General features: G+C 46.8%; 1 protein-coding gene across 2 annotated transcripts in view; it reads right to left on the minus strand.

Moving 5' to 3' along the window:
• Nucleotides 1–16,558, minus strand: part of NRG2 (neuregulin 2) — a 306,149-nt gene that overhangs the window by 215,433 nt on the left and 74,158 nt on the right. The gene's annotated exons all lie outside the window — the stretch shown is intronic.

The raw sequence follows: 16,558 nt of genomic DNA on the forward strand, positions 1-16,558 counted from the left end.
ACTGCATTTCCAAGCTGGATTTGCCAGTCATTCCCACTGCAGTTAGCTTTCTACTAATGCACTTTTGTCCAGTGAACAAACAGCCTTTCAATACCCAGCAAATCCTTCTCTCAGGGATTCCTGCATTGGCATTTGTAGGAGTTGGTAGCATAAAATAGTGATGCATTGAGGGGAGAATGCGTCTCTTAACCTGGGCATGTTTCCCTTTCATGACCTGGGGCATGTTCAGTTCATCAGCATTCATGATAGGTTTCTAGCTTAGCATTCTTATAGATTTTTGCGGGGTGGGTGCGGTATTTAAAACACAAAGACAAATTGATTCTAAAGCAGTTACGGAGCCATTTTAATAGGTGTATTGGAAAACCAATTCGTTACTCATTCGAAGCCGATTGTGCCACCCTTACTCTCACTGAGTAGCACCTTACTCCTCAAGAAGTCTCATTGAAATCAATAGTAATAGTAATAAAATACTGCTCAACGTCAGATAGGATGGCACGATCTTCCCCTGAGATTTCCCAATATGAAAACCACAGAATGCCCTGAGACCCGAGCACAATTCCTCAGATCCACTTGATGGATTTCCAGAATCTGTCATCATTAATTAACTAAAAAGCCTGACTGCAGCCTCTGCACCAAACGGGAGCTCAGGGCAGATCTCCAAACCCACATCTCATCTGCGTTTATGTCCAGAGAGCGTGGACAAGGTCTGGTCAGGAGGAGCATAGAAACACAGCACTGATGAAACCAGCAGGCCAGATGCATGCTTTTTGTCAGGGCCATAACACCTAGGCCTTGTCAGGCCATAAGTCAGCAGTGGCATGGTACAGTGCCTAAATCCCTTTTGCAAATGAGATTTTAGCACCTAAATCAGTTAAGTGTTGGCAATACTATGCACAGCAATGCCTAAATAGCTTTAAAAATCTGGGCCAAAGTGACTGACCATAGTCAAAGCTCCATGCGACATGCCTCTCGCATCCCTGGTATGGTGGTCCGACAGCTCTCTCCTGCAGGGCCGCAGCCTGAATGCACTGAGCCCTAACACACAGGGAAGGGGGCTGCTGCCTGTTTGTTGGGGACGTGTCTATGATTCATAGTGTCACATGAAAATGTTTTGTGGAAGGTTCTCGAGTCCTTTTCAGGCCTCATAGCAGGGAAAGAAGTTTTGCCTGGCGCAGACAAACGGTTACTCTGTGCAGAACCTAAGGAAAGGCAGGTAAATGCTAAAAGTCCAAGAAAATGTTTATGGTAAAAACTGGAGATCAAGTGAATAACGACTCTGTCTGGAAGGCACTGCAGCTTCCCCTCTCTAAAGGAAAAAGGCACAGTGCCCGAAAGGGCTACAAGAATCATGAGTAGTGGCAGGGGCACAAATTGGGAGCACAAAACGAAGAACACAAGAAAAATCCCACAGATGGGAAACAGTCCTGATTGCAGAACTCTATAATACAAGAGCCCCCAAATTCTACCTAGGATCATGTGAGAACCCAACTCATTTCCTAGAATGACACCTCAGAGAGCAGGACTGAGTGCTGCTGGTGCTCTCTAGGTACTGATCCATGGCTCTTTCTTGGGGTTTGCAAAGGAACCTAGGAGAGTTAGGTGCCCAAATCTAATTGGCACTCAATGGGAGCTGAGCATCAAACTCCCCTAGGCTCCTTTGAAACTCCCAGCCCAAAAGAATACTTGGAGAAGGTAGGCTTCCTGCTGCTGCTGAAGAGACACTTAAACTGCTAGGGGAACCATTCTCTTAGCACACAGTCTCTACTTGTCAGCCACATGGCTCAGGTGTGAAAAGAGGGCAAAAGATATTGCACCTTAATGCAGCAAACCCAGCCTGCTCTCCCGCATAGATCCACAGCCGGGCTCCTAATGTCAGTAAACCTACAGCACTGTGGTCAGTGAGGTATCATGAGGATGGCCAGCCTACTCCACATTAGCATTCACGGCACCATGGCAAGGCCGTGGAAAGGGAACCCATCTTGGGGCCATGAAGGATAATCAGCTGAACATGAGCTTCCAGTACCATCGTGGGGCCAAAGGGGTTAATGCAACTGCCTCATGGGCAGCCATCTCCATTGAAGCTGGAGCTGGGCAGAGCCCCTCCTCCCTGAGGGACTTCCTACTCCCCAGCACCTGCCTGGAGTTTGTCCTTCTCCACAGGCCTTTCCCAGACGGCCTGTGCAGACTCTCCCGGGCCGCGCTGCCTGGAGAGCTTTCCTCACACTCTCCTGCTTCTGCTTTGGCCCTGCTGATTCAGGAAACTTCTTACTCCCTGCCAGTGTCTACAGGCAATGCTGCAATTCCCTGAGCTTCCCCCCTTCTTTGGTACTAGAAGCCCCTGATTCCTCTGAGGTGGGGCTCACCATGTAAACCAGGTTGGCTTAGCCCCAGGCTCTCCAGCTCATGTTATGTATCCTGTTACAGGGATCCTTGCATGTATAAATAGGGCAATCTTGAGTAGGAGCAGAGAGGTTATTGTACCTCTGTATTGGGCAGTGGTGTGGCCATGGCTGGAATCCTCTGTCCAGTTCTGGTGCCCACAATTCAAGAAGGGTGTGGATAAACTGGAAACAGACCAGAGAAGAGCTCCAGGAATGATTAGAAAACATGCCTTATAGTGATTGAGCTCCTTGAGTCTAAGAGAAGGTTAAGGGGTGACTTGATTACAGTTTGTAAGTACCTATATGGGGAACAAATATTTGATAATGGGCTCATCAGTCTAGCAGGAAAAGGTCTAACACGATCCAATGGCTGGAAGTTTAAGTTAGACAAATTCAGACTGGAAAATACGCACACATTTTTAACAGTGAGGGTAAGTAACCACTGGAACATGGGCTGTGGTGGATCTACATCACAGGCAATTTTTTAATCAAGGTTGGATGTTTGTCTGAAGGATAGCTGTAGTTCAGACAGGAATTAATTCAGGGAAGTCCCATGGCCTATGTGATACAGGAGCTCAGATCCCGGGGCGTCTCTTCTGCCCTTAGAATCTAACCCTAACTCCAGTTCTCTATCCCACAAAAAGCATTTCAACCCATGGCTGTAGGATCAATAACTCAGGTACAGTGGCCTGGGGGCTGCACACCTAGAGGTAAGCCAGAGCCATGGCTGGGACAGAGCCTTAGAGTGACATGTCAGCTGGAACACCTCTGGGCTCAACACACCCATCCTGGGAACCCTGCCTCCTGCGACTGAGCTGCTCTCCATGCACATTGTCTTTGCCCCTGAAAAAACATCTCTGGGAAGCAACAGAGGAGATTCCACCCAATGGCATGGCATCAAGGCCTCTTCCCTGGGATGCAAATCATGTAATTGGTTTATCCAAGTAACCTGCCCTTCATATAGCACTGGAGCAGAGTTCCCCCACATCAGCTTCAGCATTCGGTTCTCTGGGCGTCCCCTGCTCTCTGTTATCCTTAGGCCATTCAAGGTTCTCATCACACAATTCAGCCATCACTACAATGTCCTTTCCTCCCTCCAGAGTGGGCTTGCCACAGCTCCATCCAGGTGTGATCGGATTTGCTTCTGCAGCACCCTCTTGTGGCCCATCCAGGCACAACTCAGCCAGTCACAAGGCTCTGCTGGTAGGTGGCTGTCTCTTGGAGGTCCAATGTAGCTGAGCTTTTGCCTTCCATTCAAGGCACACTTCAGTCCTACCCCTTCCAGAGGGCTAAGGTTCAAAAGAAATCAGGAAAATCCACAAGTAAAAACAGGGTTTTCAAATGAACAGTACTTCAGCTGGCCTTCCAGCACCCAGTTGTCTCTTCCACCAGGAGGTTTATTCGACCAGCAAGCTAAGTCAGTCTCGGGGGTGAAACCATGCTTCTCTCACACCAGAAGAAGTCAATCTCTGTTCTCCTTCCCAGCCAGTCCTGAACTGGGCCAGGTGTTCTCCTTTTATCTCCCTCTCTCTCGCCTGACAGCTGCTGCCCGGGTAGCACGGTGAGGCCAGCTGAGGCCACAGGTTCTCATTAAGTCTCCCTTGGCAGTGTGGGACCCGTCTGCCCCATCACACTGGGATGTCTTCTCCTGCACGCTGAGCAAAACAAAGTTTCTAAGTTTGCCGCCCTCATGTTACTTGGCGGAAGTCTGACTGAGACAAGTCTTTCTTAAAGGACTTTTTGCTTTCTAGGAACTACCCTTTTCTGCCTTTCGAGCCCTTAAGCAGTTCTCACTGTTTCGTTTTCTTCCTTCACCCTGAAGAATTGCTTTGCTTTGTGCCTCTCCTATGGCATTTCTCAGGAGCCTTCACACCTGTGTTCTTTTTAATCTGTAAGTATTTCTGTCAAGGGCAGCCCACCCACCAGTGTGCCTACAGGTGACCTGGAAAGGATTTTAACACAGTTCCAGCACTTTAAGAAATGAGCACATCCCCCTCTGTGCCTCAGTTTCCCCATCTGTGAAATGGGGATAATAATTCAGCCCTCCTTTGTAAAACAATTTGAGATCTATGGAGGAAAAGTGCTATATAAGAGCTAGTTATTTATTAATTATTAATTATTATTATTGTTATTATTATTTATTAACCAAGCTATGAGAGGCATTCAGTACTCCCACTAACCATATTTGTTGCATCCATCTATAACATAGAATTATAGAAATGTCGGGCTGAAAGAGAGCTTGAGAGATCATCAAGTCCAGACCCCTGCACTGAGTCAGGACCAAGTAAGGCTTGACCATCCCTGACAGTTATTTATCCAACCTGTTCTTTAAAACCTCCAGTGATGGGGATTCCACAACCTCCCTTAGAAGCCTGTTCCAGAGCTTAACTACCCTTAGAATTAGAAAGCTTTTCCTAATAGCTAAACTGAATCTGCCTTGCTGCAGATAAAGCCCATATATGTATCCATTTAGACTGTGAGCTCTTTAGGGCAAGGAATTCATCCTCATAGTGATCTGTTCAGCCTAATATAAATAGGGGCCCTAAGCACACGGCATTAACCAGCCTAAGAGGGGCATTCCTCACAGGTTATCCTGCAGAGAGGGAGATCCAGTCCCCTTCCCAAAACGTAGGCCAATAATCTGTTCCCTGTTATGCTCCAAGATAATGCTGGAAGCCACATCACTGAGTTTTTTCTCGTAATTCCTGCAGCAGAGCATTCCAAAAGTTTATCAGTTACCCTTTGCGGATGGTGGGGAGAAAGCCATTGTGTGTATTTGCCATTAGTTTTGCTCTTTTTTTCCCTCATTTCTGGGAATTTCAGTGGATTCGTTGTTACATTATTTTACAGCTCATGGGGACTCAAAAAATATTAGAAAAAAAGGAACTTTTGCCAAACTCCACACTGTACATAATTTATCAATAAAAATATATTATTATTTACTGTAGGGACTAGAGACCAGGGTCCCATTTTGCTATACACTGTACAAACATATAGCAAAGAAATGGTCCCTGATCAAAGAGAGTTTAGAGTCAATATGTACAGTATGCTATACTTTATGCTTTGAGATGCAGAGAAACACCAAGGGAAATGAAGTCTCTTCCGCATGATGAGGGACCAGACAATGGGTTCTCCTCTTCCTCAAAAGTGTTCTATCTATCCATCCATCCATCCCATACAGACCCATCTATCTATCTATCCACTACGTGTCTCCTCACTACTCTTCTCCAGTGTGCACCCTCTCCTCATGCACCAGGCCACCTCATGCCCATGAAAAGCTCTTTGGAGGTCACAGAGCATTCTGCATCCTACCTGCTCGGTTCTTTGAGGAGCCAGTTCAGCTAAGCGGAGCAGGGCAGGTCTGGTACCAGCGAATGCATACGCATAAAAACTCCACACGAAGAGTTAACACAAAGCTTGGCTGAACCACAGACACAATTAGCATCTGAAGTGAAATCTGGAGAGGCTCCCAAGTGCAGGTGTGTCAGTACCAGCCAGCGCCAGAAGGCTGTTCAGGTTCACTGTATTTCCTGGCATTACTGCCAAACACTGGGCAATGCCTTGTTATGCTGTCTAAGGAGCTCGCAGCACTGTGAACAGTTGCTTCACTTTTCTCACCGACAGCAGAATGGGGCCCTGCTCCTGAGAGGGGCCCGTAGGCACTACCACAATACAAATAGCAATTAATAATAATAGAAGGTGCTGGCATGAAAACCTAAGAGCTGGTCTGTGCATCAGCCAAATACAGCAGCTTAGAACTGTCATGGCTGGTTGGAAGGGTGGTAATCATGGCTGCAAGACACCAGAGGAAGAAGCAGTCTTGTATTCTCTGTCTTGCTGCTTGGCTAGTGGCTGGAGGGGGCAGCCAGTTTTTGTCTTCACTTCCTGGTGATCACAGCTGCTACATTGTTTATTTATGAAAAACGGGGAGGGATAGCTCAGTGGTTTGAGCATTGGCCTGCTAAACTCAGGGCTGTGAGTTCAATCCTTGAGGGGGGCATTTTGGGATCTGGGGCAAAAATTGCAGATTAGTCCTGCTTTGAGCAGGGAGTTGGACTAGATGACCTCCTGAGGTCCCTTCCAACCCTGATATTCTATTCTATTCCACACCATTATTGGTCAAGAGATTCCCCACATTCCAGGTTCTAAAGGGCTTTGGGAACTGCAGAGATGAAAGGCACGGCATAAATATAAATTATTATTACTGATGGCAACATAAGTCTGCCCTGCCACAAAAATAAAAACTCTCAGCACCATTAGTTGATGAACAGAACTCATTCCAGGCATTGACTCATTGCCATATTGCCCAGTGAAGTAACCTCAACACTGGCAGAAGATGGAGATCAGTGTATAGTGACAGAGGCACATGCTGTTTCTGCTTCCTTCTCTAGACTGATCTCATAGTCCCAGCCCCTATTATACAGCTCCTCTCCGCACAGTTAGCAGAGGGGCAATGCACAGAGCCATCCCTCACATGCTCCTGGATTCCAGAACACTGGAGAAAGCTGGTCTTTTTTAGAATTATTATTTTAGTGACTTTTTATCCTTAGCACATTGAAGCGAATATGGTCCAGCCCTGCAAAGCTATTTTTTAGTCCGCTATCTCCAAATGTAATCGACTCCTGCCCACTCTGATCACAACACTAAGCCAGCCTGAGGGACGCCCAGTGTGAGAATCCTTCAGGGTCCCCCCAGAATGTAACTGATTTTCACATGAAAGGATGGGGAGGGGTCCAGGAGCCACTGTCCACACACACATGGTTTCTGGAGGCTTATAAAGCTTCCATGGTATGGACAGCTTCCACCTACCTTGGAGTCTGGTCTCTAAGGGCAGGGCTCCACTGCAATTAGACTCCAATGGCTGGCCCTTGCCAGCTGGCATGGGCTGGCAGGGCTCAGGCTCATGGGGCTGTTAAATTGCATTGTAGACATTCAGGCTCGGGCTGGAGCCCAGGCTTTAGGACCCTGCAGTCAGGAAGGTCCAAGAGTTTGGGCCGCCTCCCAAGCCAGAATGTCTATACTGCAATTAAACAGCCCTTTAGTCAGAGCCAGGTGAGCCCGAGTCAGCTGGCGGGAGCCAGCCATGGGGGTCTAACTGCAGTGTAGCCATACCTTTAGTGCTTTCTGGGGCAATTGGCATTCATATGGCTACATGGCTCTTTGCAAACTTGAGGTACATAGTTCTCACAAGGAACACCCAGGCAGCAAACTAGCTTAGCACCATGAGCACAAACCTCGTTTCACTGCACTGCAGATCTGCCAATGGCCTGCCCCTCTTCCCCAAAACAGTGGGATCTTTTTACAGGTCCTGGAGGCCAGCCCTCGCTTACTGTACAGGGTGTGTTAGCAACATTGAGGAGAATTCATAGGCTCAGACTTTCAATCCTGTTACCAGCTTTCTGTTTCAAGTCTGTTGGCACCAGGACAAGGATTTAAACCTTCCTTCCAAGGAGAAAGTGAAAGCTGAGACTAGCTGGGTTTTTCAGGGGTCCATTAAATCACAGAGGGCTGTGGCTTTGTGGATGAAGAAGGTTGGCTCTGGATCCAGGCAGTGAATCATGTCTACAGAATGATCACAGCATTTTAGAGTACAAACCACATCTACCTTCATGTTCTCTTTCCTGATAGAGCTTCCATAGGGCCCTGCTGGAGGATTCACAGCCATGGCACCATTCTTCTGCAGTAGTTGGCAATTAAGGAACATACATAACTCCATCTGAGTGCCCCTCAGCTCCTCTCTATTCACTAGCTGGAGTGGCCACCAAACAGACCTCTCCCTGTCTCCGTCAAACCAGGGAACATCAGGATCAGAAGAACTGTATGCACTCACTATCTTGCAAATACTGCTCAAAAGCAGGTCTGTGACCTCGTGACTAGGCACGTCATGCCTACAGTGTGACTGTGGAAGCAACGCCAGGAAGGGGAAAGGGGTAACTGCTGGTAAATCATCCCTTTTAATAAGTACCTAGCAGTGAAAGCCCACGCTATCGCATCCATCATCTGTTCAATTTCCCTCATACAACCATGAAATTATTGCATGCAAATTAGCTGTAGAGTAAAGTGATGATTGGTCAAGTAACCTCTGATATCACAATGGTGACACTTTGCATGGCATAGATACATGTCTTACTGCAGCTGTATACTGTATGGGTGTAACTTGTAAAGTCAACATAGCTGAGAACTTAAAAATTAAATGGGAACAGACTGTGAATCCCAGTGGTGATTGAACCTGCGGCTATTCTGAACAAAAAGAGCTCTCAACCATGCTTGCAGCTGTCTCCACCACTTCACTCTGACTCAACCAACAGTCTAGGCTTCAGAGTGATGCACAAAGAGGTGACAATCCTGGAATTTTATTATATTGATTAACTAAGTTCTGCAGCGAGTCACATGGATGTCATTGGGAACAGAGTCTGGCCCATTGTTTTTACATGTTGCTCATTTAGAAGATCAAATGCATATTACCTGACATGTCCTCCATGTATTTATTCAGGCCTGTGTGTGGTGTCCCACAGATAGTCTAACTGGGAGATCGTCTAACTGTGCCAATGAGGAACCATCGACTTTTCAAGTTAACATATTTCTTTCACTGAGAAACATTTAATGCCCAAACGTTTAGCCATTTGTAGCTAGTGCTCAGAAAGGCCCCCACAAAAATGGTAAAGGAGCTATCACAAATTTGTATGTTTTTCACACGTGCGATGCATTTCCTCTCACCCTCCGGGAAGACGCTCCTTGGAGAACAAGTAACAGCACAAGAACAACATGTAACTAGACGAAACTAGGTATTAGTGAAAATGGCAAACACTTCACAAGCAATATTGTCAGAGTACAGTTGAATAAATGTCTCTGTTGAGATGGTAGTTGTGGCTTTGCAATGCTTTTGGTATGAGTCTGAGCATGATATTATGTGCCCATGGTAAGTACCCAATATCCCAGGACTAAATGTACTGACAAAGTAAGCAGGGCTGTCCCTATGGTGTTGGCGAAGTACCACTCGCTCGGGGCAGCGATGATTTGGTGCTCGAGACTGCCTCTGGTTGTCCTCCATTTGGCAAACCCATCCACAATTTTTCCTGCTGATTCATGATCCCAGCACAAATAAACTCTCTTTACAGGTTTGACCCATTATTTGGCAGGGAATAAAAATTCTGCCTGGAGGCCCTTCTCCTGCAATGATTTTTTTACAGGCAGCAACGCCCTTCGTTTAGCCTGGGCTAAGGGTCCCAAGTCTGGGGAAATGTGGACACTTTCCTGTCTGTAACATTTCCCACATCTACCCAGCACGCAATAAAATGTTGGGAGTGGTTTGCCTCTGGAAATGAACGCTGACGTGTCCGGGCCCCAGAAACCAGCACAGCCCTGACATGTCAGCCAGGGCCCTTGGAAACTAACCAAACACTAGTGTCCACATGTCACACCTCCAGTCAGGCACCCCCTCTTGGCCACTCACTAGGCTGTTCTGAGAGGATCCCGCTGCCGAGTCCCTGGGTGTTTTAAGTCCCCAGGATGTGAACGGAGTCTAGGCACTGCCACCCTCGCAGGCTACAGACCTTGTTTCTGGCACCCCCTGCTGTCTGTGCGATGGGCTGGACCCATAGGTTATTTTGTCAACGGGCACATGAATAGTGTAATTCATGAAGCGCAAAGACACTTTGCACAGGATTCTACTACATTATCGCTCTTTCCTGAAAAGCACAAGGAATACACAGATCCATACGATAGTAAACCCTACTCACAGTTCCCTGCCTCAGTTTCCTCACTACTCCCAAGCATTCTTTGGGCTGGGACTAGGATTGCCAACCCTCCAGGATTGGCCTGGAGTCTCCCGGAATCGGCATTGATCTCCCGGTGACTATTGAAAGCAATCCAGGAGATTTTAATAGCATATTTTAAGAAAATGACATTACCTCATGTTGGAAAAAAAATCTCCCAGAATAGCATCAGTCAGAGTTAGCAACCCTAGCTGGCACCAGAGTTGTCTAGAATCAGGCATCTTGGCTGCAGTACATGGCTTCAAACATGGAGCCTTCTCCCCCAGCCTTCTCTGACTTTTGCCAGTCCATCCCCTTCCCCTCTTCTGCCCAAAACTTCCTGTGTGTCTCTCTGAGTCTTCCCCCATGAGTCCTTTTTAAAGGTTAGCATCACAATCTTGGCCTCTTTGTTTTGCTGCTGGTAACTTTCCATTCTCCACCCCAAACCCATGTTGAGGGAAGTTGGGAAGAACTAATTTCCCTGCTCAGGCAACCTCTTTAGCATACCTATTGTGCAGGCACTAAATTCTAACAACTTGCCATTGTCCCTGGGCTGACAGACGTGACACTGCCCTGCCAACCCATGGTGGAGTCCACATTTACACCGAGACATTCAGTGAAACAGCAATTTTCATAGTCACAACTTCAGTGTCACTGACTCTAGTGACGTCTTTGTGAGTGACTGGACTTGGGCTGGGCCAGCCTTGCAATGATGCGAGAAGCTCCCACCCTCTAGCAAAATCAAGCCTTTTGGTTGGCTGTTTGCCACCACCTGGGGCTGGACAACGAATCAGAGATGCTCTGGCAGGGAGGACTTTGGAGCCACCCCGCGGGGGCTGCCTGTCACTGCCGTTCTCCAGTCTGTGCTGAATCTGCATGCTCCATAGGCAGTGATACCCCTCTGAGCACCTAAGCTGGTATTCTCCCCCCATTGACATCACCAGCCTGCTGAGCATCTACCCAGTCGGCAGGTTGTTTCTATGAGAACTGAGTGATTTTCCTCTCTCCACCCACACCCACCCCCCGTAACTGGTGTACTGGGCCCCTGATGTCCTCCTTCTCCACACCACTACCACAGGGCATCTAGACTGTCTGATGCAGTGTAAGCACAGACAACTTGAGCACCAGTGGCAGGACACTCAACCTGAGCCTGACTGACTAGGGTACAAGCAGCTCATAGATTCCTCTGGCATAGCTCTGACTGAGGCCAAGAGGCCTGTCTCCTTCTCTGCCACAGGCTCTGCTAGATCCCAGCCAGCAGAACTGCTCTCAGTGGACCCTTTGACCAACCCATACTTCCTCTGTCCAGCCAATGACCCAGCTATCTCCTGGGCCACAGAGAAAATCAAGCATAATAACAACAGTCTCGTCAGTCCCAGGGAAACCCAGCTGCCTTGAATTATTCCTCAGGATGGATGCTTCTCAGCGTCAGCGACTCAGCCAAACTATTGCAACAGATTCTACTTGGGTTTGACCAAAATGGTGACACGGAAACCGTAGCTAGTTCACTGGTCAGGAGTGGGAGGGCCCAAAGACAGCCTGCCTCCCCGTTGGCTCCCTGTGCAGTTCACAGCGCTGACCTTTCATGGGCTAGACCCAGGCTGTCTCAGATACCACCTTTCCATCTGTCTCTCCCTGCTGCAGCCAAGGGAACACTGCAGGCAACAGCCCCTGGCCGAAACCTTTGGTGACTGGGCATTTCCAGTAGAAGGCTCCCTCCTCCCCCCACCTCCACAACTGGTGACCATTTTGCCTGACCAAGGGACAGCAGACCACCCGCCTTGCAGCTATTGCCTGCTCAGGAATGCTGCTCCCTCACCCATCCAGGGACCACTGACTGTGAGACCCATCTTCTTGTGCATTCGTTCCCTGAAGAGCAACAGAACAGCCAAGCAACTGCCAGTTAAGAACATAAGAATGGCCATACTGGGTCAGACCAAAGGTCCATCCAGCCCAGTGTCCTGTCTGCCGACAGTGGCCACTGCCAGGTGCCCCAAAGGGAGTGAGCCTAACAAGTGATGATCAAGTGATCTCTCTCCTGCCATCCATCTCCACTCTCTGACAAACAGAGGCTAGGGACACCATTCCTTACCCATCCTGGCTAATAGCCATTAAGGGACTTAACCTCCATGAATTTATCTAGTTCTCTTTTAAACCCTGTTATGGTCCTAGCCTTCACAACCTCCTCAGGCAAGGAGTTCCACAGATTGACTGTGTGCTGTGTGAAGAAGAACTTCCTTTTATTTGTTTTAAACCTGCTACCCATTAATTTCATTTGGTGGCCCCTAGTTCTTATATTATGGGAACAAGTAAATAACTTTTCCTTATTCACTTTCTCCACACCACATATATAAAAATATATGATTTTATATACCTCTATCATATCCCCCCTTAGTTTCCTCTTTTCCAAGCTGAAAAGTCCTAGTCTCTTTAATCTCTCCTCATATGGGACCCGTTCCAAATCCCTAATCATGTTAGTTGCCCTTCTCTGTACCTTTTCTAATGCCAGTATATCTTTTTTGAGATGAGGAGACCACATCTGTATACAGTATTCAAGATGTGGGCATACCATGAATTTATATAAAGGCAATAAGATATTCTCCGTCTTATTCTCTATCCCTTTTTTAATGATTCCTAACATCCTGTTCGCTTTTTTGACTGCCGCTGCGCACTGCGTGGACATCTTCAGAGAACTATCCATGATGACTCCAAGATCTCTTTCCTGATTAGTTGTAGCTAAATTAGCCCCCATCATATTGTATGTAAAGTTGGGATTATTTTTTCCAATGTGCATTACGTTACATTTATCCACATTAAATTTCATTTGCCATTTTGTTGCCCAATCACTTAGTTTTGTGACATCTTTTTGAAGTTCTTCACAGTCTACTTTGGACTTAACTATCTTGAGCAGTTTAGTATCATCTGCAAACTTTGCCACATCACTGTTTACCCCTTTCTCCAGATCATTTATGAATAAGTTGAATAGGATTGGTCCTAGGACTGACCCTTGGGGAACACCACTAGTTACCCCTCTCCATTCTGAAAATTTACCATTTATTCCTACCCTTTGTTCCCTGTCCTTTAACCAGTTCTCAATCCATGAAAGGATCTTCCCTCTTATCCCAGGACAACTTAATGTACATAAGAGCCTTTGGTGAGGGACCTTGTCAAAGGCTTTCTGGAAATCTAAGTACACTAAGTCCTCCTCAAAGAACTCTAATATATTAATAAGACATGATCTCACTTTACAGAAACCATGTTGACTTTTGCCCAACAATTTATGTTCTTCTATGTGTCTGACAATTTTATTCTTTACTATTGTTTCAACTAATTTGCATGGTACTGACATTAGACTTACCGGTCTGTAATTGCCGGGATCACCTCTCGAGCCCTTTTTAAATATTGGCGTTACATTAGCTATCTTCCAGTCTTGGGTACGGAATCTGATTTAAAGGTTGGTTTACAAATCATAGTTAATAGTTCCTCAATTTCACATTTGAGTTCTTTCAGAACTCTTGGGTGAATGCCGTCTGGTCCCGGTGACTTGATATGTTAAATTTATCAATTAATTCCAAAACCTCCTCTAATGACACTTCAATCTGTGACAATTCCTCAGATTTGTCACCTACAAAGGACAGCTCAGGTTTGGGAATCTCCCTAACATCCTCAGCCGTGAAGACTAAAGCAAAGAATTCATTTAGATTCACCACAATGACTTTGTCGTCTTTAAGTGCTCCTTTTGTATCTCGATCGTCCAGGGGCCCCACTGGTGGTTTAGCAGGCTTCCTGCTTGTGATGTACTTAAAAAACATTTTGGTATTACCTTTTGAGTTTTTGGCTAGCTGTTCTTCAAACTCCTTTTTGGCTTTTCTTATTACATTTTTACACTTAATTTGGCAGTGTTTATGCTCCTTTCTATTTACCTCACTAGGATTTGACTTCCACTTTTTAGAAGATGCCTTTTTATCTCTCACTGCTTCTTTTACATGGTTTTTAAGCCACGGTGGCTCTTTTTTAGTTCTTTTACTGTGTTTTTTTAATTTGGGGTATACATTTAAGTTGAGCCTCTATTATGGTGTCTTTGAAAAGTGTCCATGCAGCTTGTAGGGATTTCACTCTAGTCACTGTCCTTTTAATTTCTGTTTAACTCACCTCCTCATTTTTGCATAGTTCCCCTTTCTGAAAGTAAATGCCACAGTGTTGGGCTGTTGAGGTGTTCTTCCCACCACAGGAATGTTAAATGTTATTATATTATGGTCACTATTTCCAAGCGGTCCTGTAATAACTACCTCTTGGACCAGATCCTGTGCTCCACTCAGGACTAGATTGAGAATTGCCTCTCCCCTTGTGGGTTCCTGTACCAGCTGCTCCAAGAAGAAGTCATTTAAAGTATCAAGAAATTTTGTCTCTGCATTTCGTTCTGAGGTGACATGTACCCAGTCAATATGGGGATAATTGAAATCCCGCACTATTACTGAGTTCTTTATTTTGATAGCCTCTCTAATCTCCCTTAGCATTTCATAGTCACTATCACTGCAAAGCAATCACCTCAGGGATCACATTGGGGGCTGGCTATTCCAAGTGAGTGGCAGATATTTTGGGCCCTTTCCAGCATAGAATTTGGGTGGGTCTTTTATCTGTGTGGGCACCTAGACACTACAGAGAACGGCATGAGAGAAAGAGCAGGACAAGAAGGACTTGGGTCAGCTGCAATGTTTTCCACCTAGCACCAGGCTCAGGAGGTTTGTGTTGGGGTCTCTGAGAGCAGGCCTCAGACAAACACTAGCATTCCATCCAACCTTCCCAAGTCACATCTTTTCCAAAGCCCATAGGACAGACATCTTCCCTTTCAAGTCAAAAAGGAGCCAAACTAAATTGTTTGACACAACTGGAAAAACAACTACCAACAAATGCTCTTTGGAGACAAAGACCCCCGTGTGGCCCCTGGAGGAATTAAGCCTGGCAAAATTATCAACATCCGAAAACCAGTTTCTCATACCTTAACTGGAGCATCTCTCACAGACCTCTGTAATTATCCCACGCATAATGGATGTGCACTGGAAATGACAGCAGCTTGTCCTGTACTTTCTGTTATCGTGTTATTATCCAATTAATTACCTACTGTAATTATCCAAACATCACTCTTTCTGCATGGAGCTGTATCATTTCTTGACATGCTCAGCCTGTTCCCACAGGATTAGTGACTCCATCTGGAAGTGTTCACCTTGCACACTTTGAGAGCCAGAGATCTTCTCAAAAAAGCAGCAACACTCTGATGAGGAGATACCTCATTCACAAGCTTTTCTAGACCTCCCCAACAGCACACTCACCTTGGGATGGTGTGGTGGGGCAATGCCCCACCCCCATGCCAGATTGGGCTGCAGCAGCCAGACAGGAAGGGCCTGCTAGAGAGCCAATCAGGGCCAGCATTACAGCCAGCCAATCAGGGCTAGGCAAGGCCTTATATAAAGGCTGCCCAGGAAGGAAGCAGGCAGTCTCTCCCAGACCTTCAAGGGAGAAGGTCTGTCTCCTGAGTGGAGGAGACCAGCACAGCGGGGAGCTGAGGAGAGCTCCAGCCCAATACCTGCCAGGCTGCAGGCTCTGATAGAAGGGCCCACAAGGTGCAAGGGGCCGAAGGGGAAGCGGCCCAGGGAGGAGAGGCAAACAAGGGGAGCGAAGGAGGGCAGGGAGGCTGCCCCCAGAGGGTCTCTGGGCTGGGACCCCCCCTTGAACTACACCTGGCCGTCAGGAGTGGCCATAGCAGACTGCACCCAACCCCTGATAAAAGGGGTTAGACTTGGGGATGTGGTTGGCCACTGCGGCTGGGGTGAAGAGAAAAGACTGCTGTTAACCCACCCACCCCCAGAAGGGGGCAAGCATGGACTTGGGGGCACTGCCAGAGGACAGTGTCCTGAAGAGGATGCCGCCAGCTGGGAGCAACATGGGTCAAGAAGCCGATCAAGGGCGAGAGACAGACAGGACACCACAAGCAGAGGGTGCTCAGCATGAACTGAGCTAATTCCCAGAGTGAACAGCAGGAGGCGCTGCATTGGTGAGTCCCAACCCCGTCACAGATGGAGACTTACAACAATATTGTCTCCTGTGACAATAAGAAGGAAGACACTTTCCAGTTGTCCTGTTGCAGGCATGTGCAGCCTTCCTCAGACAGGAAACTTCATCAGAAACTGGTTTGACCTTGTTTTTTTATGTATCAAACACCTTGTCTCTGTCCAAACTGGTTTGGTTTTGGTTGTGTGTGCTAGTGACCCTGGAGAAAATAAAATAAAATAAAAATAAAATAAAACTTTATCACAAAATCTAACAATGTTGTTGCCTCGTTTCCATTTGTCCAATGATTAGAACATGCCACATAAATAGCAGTTATTATCCTGTTTGATTGTGTGGTCTGTACAATAGTAACAG

This window comes from Natator depressus, chromosome 8 (genome assembly GCF_965152275.1).
Source record: "Natator depressus isolate rNatDep1 chromosome 8, rNatDep2.hap1, whole genome shotgun sequence".
Classification (NCBI taxonomy): domain Eukaryota; kingdom Metazoa; phylum Chordata; order Testudines; family Cheloniidae; genus Natator; species Natator depressus.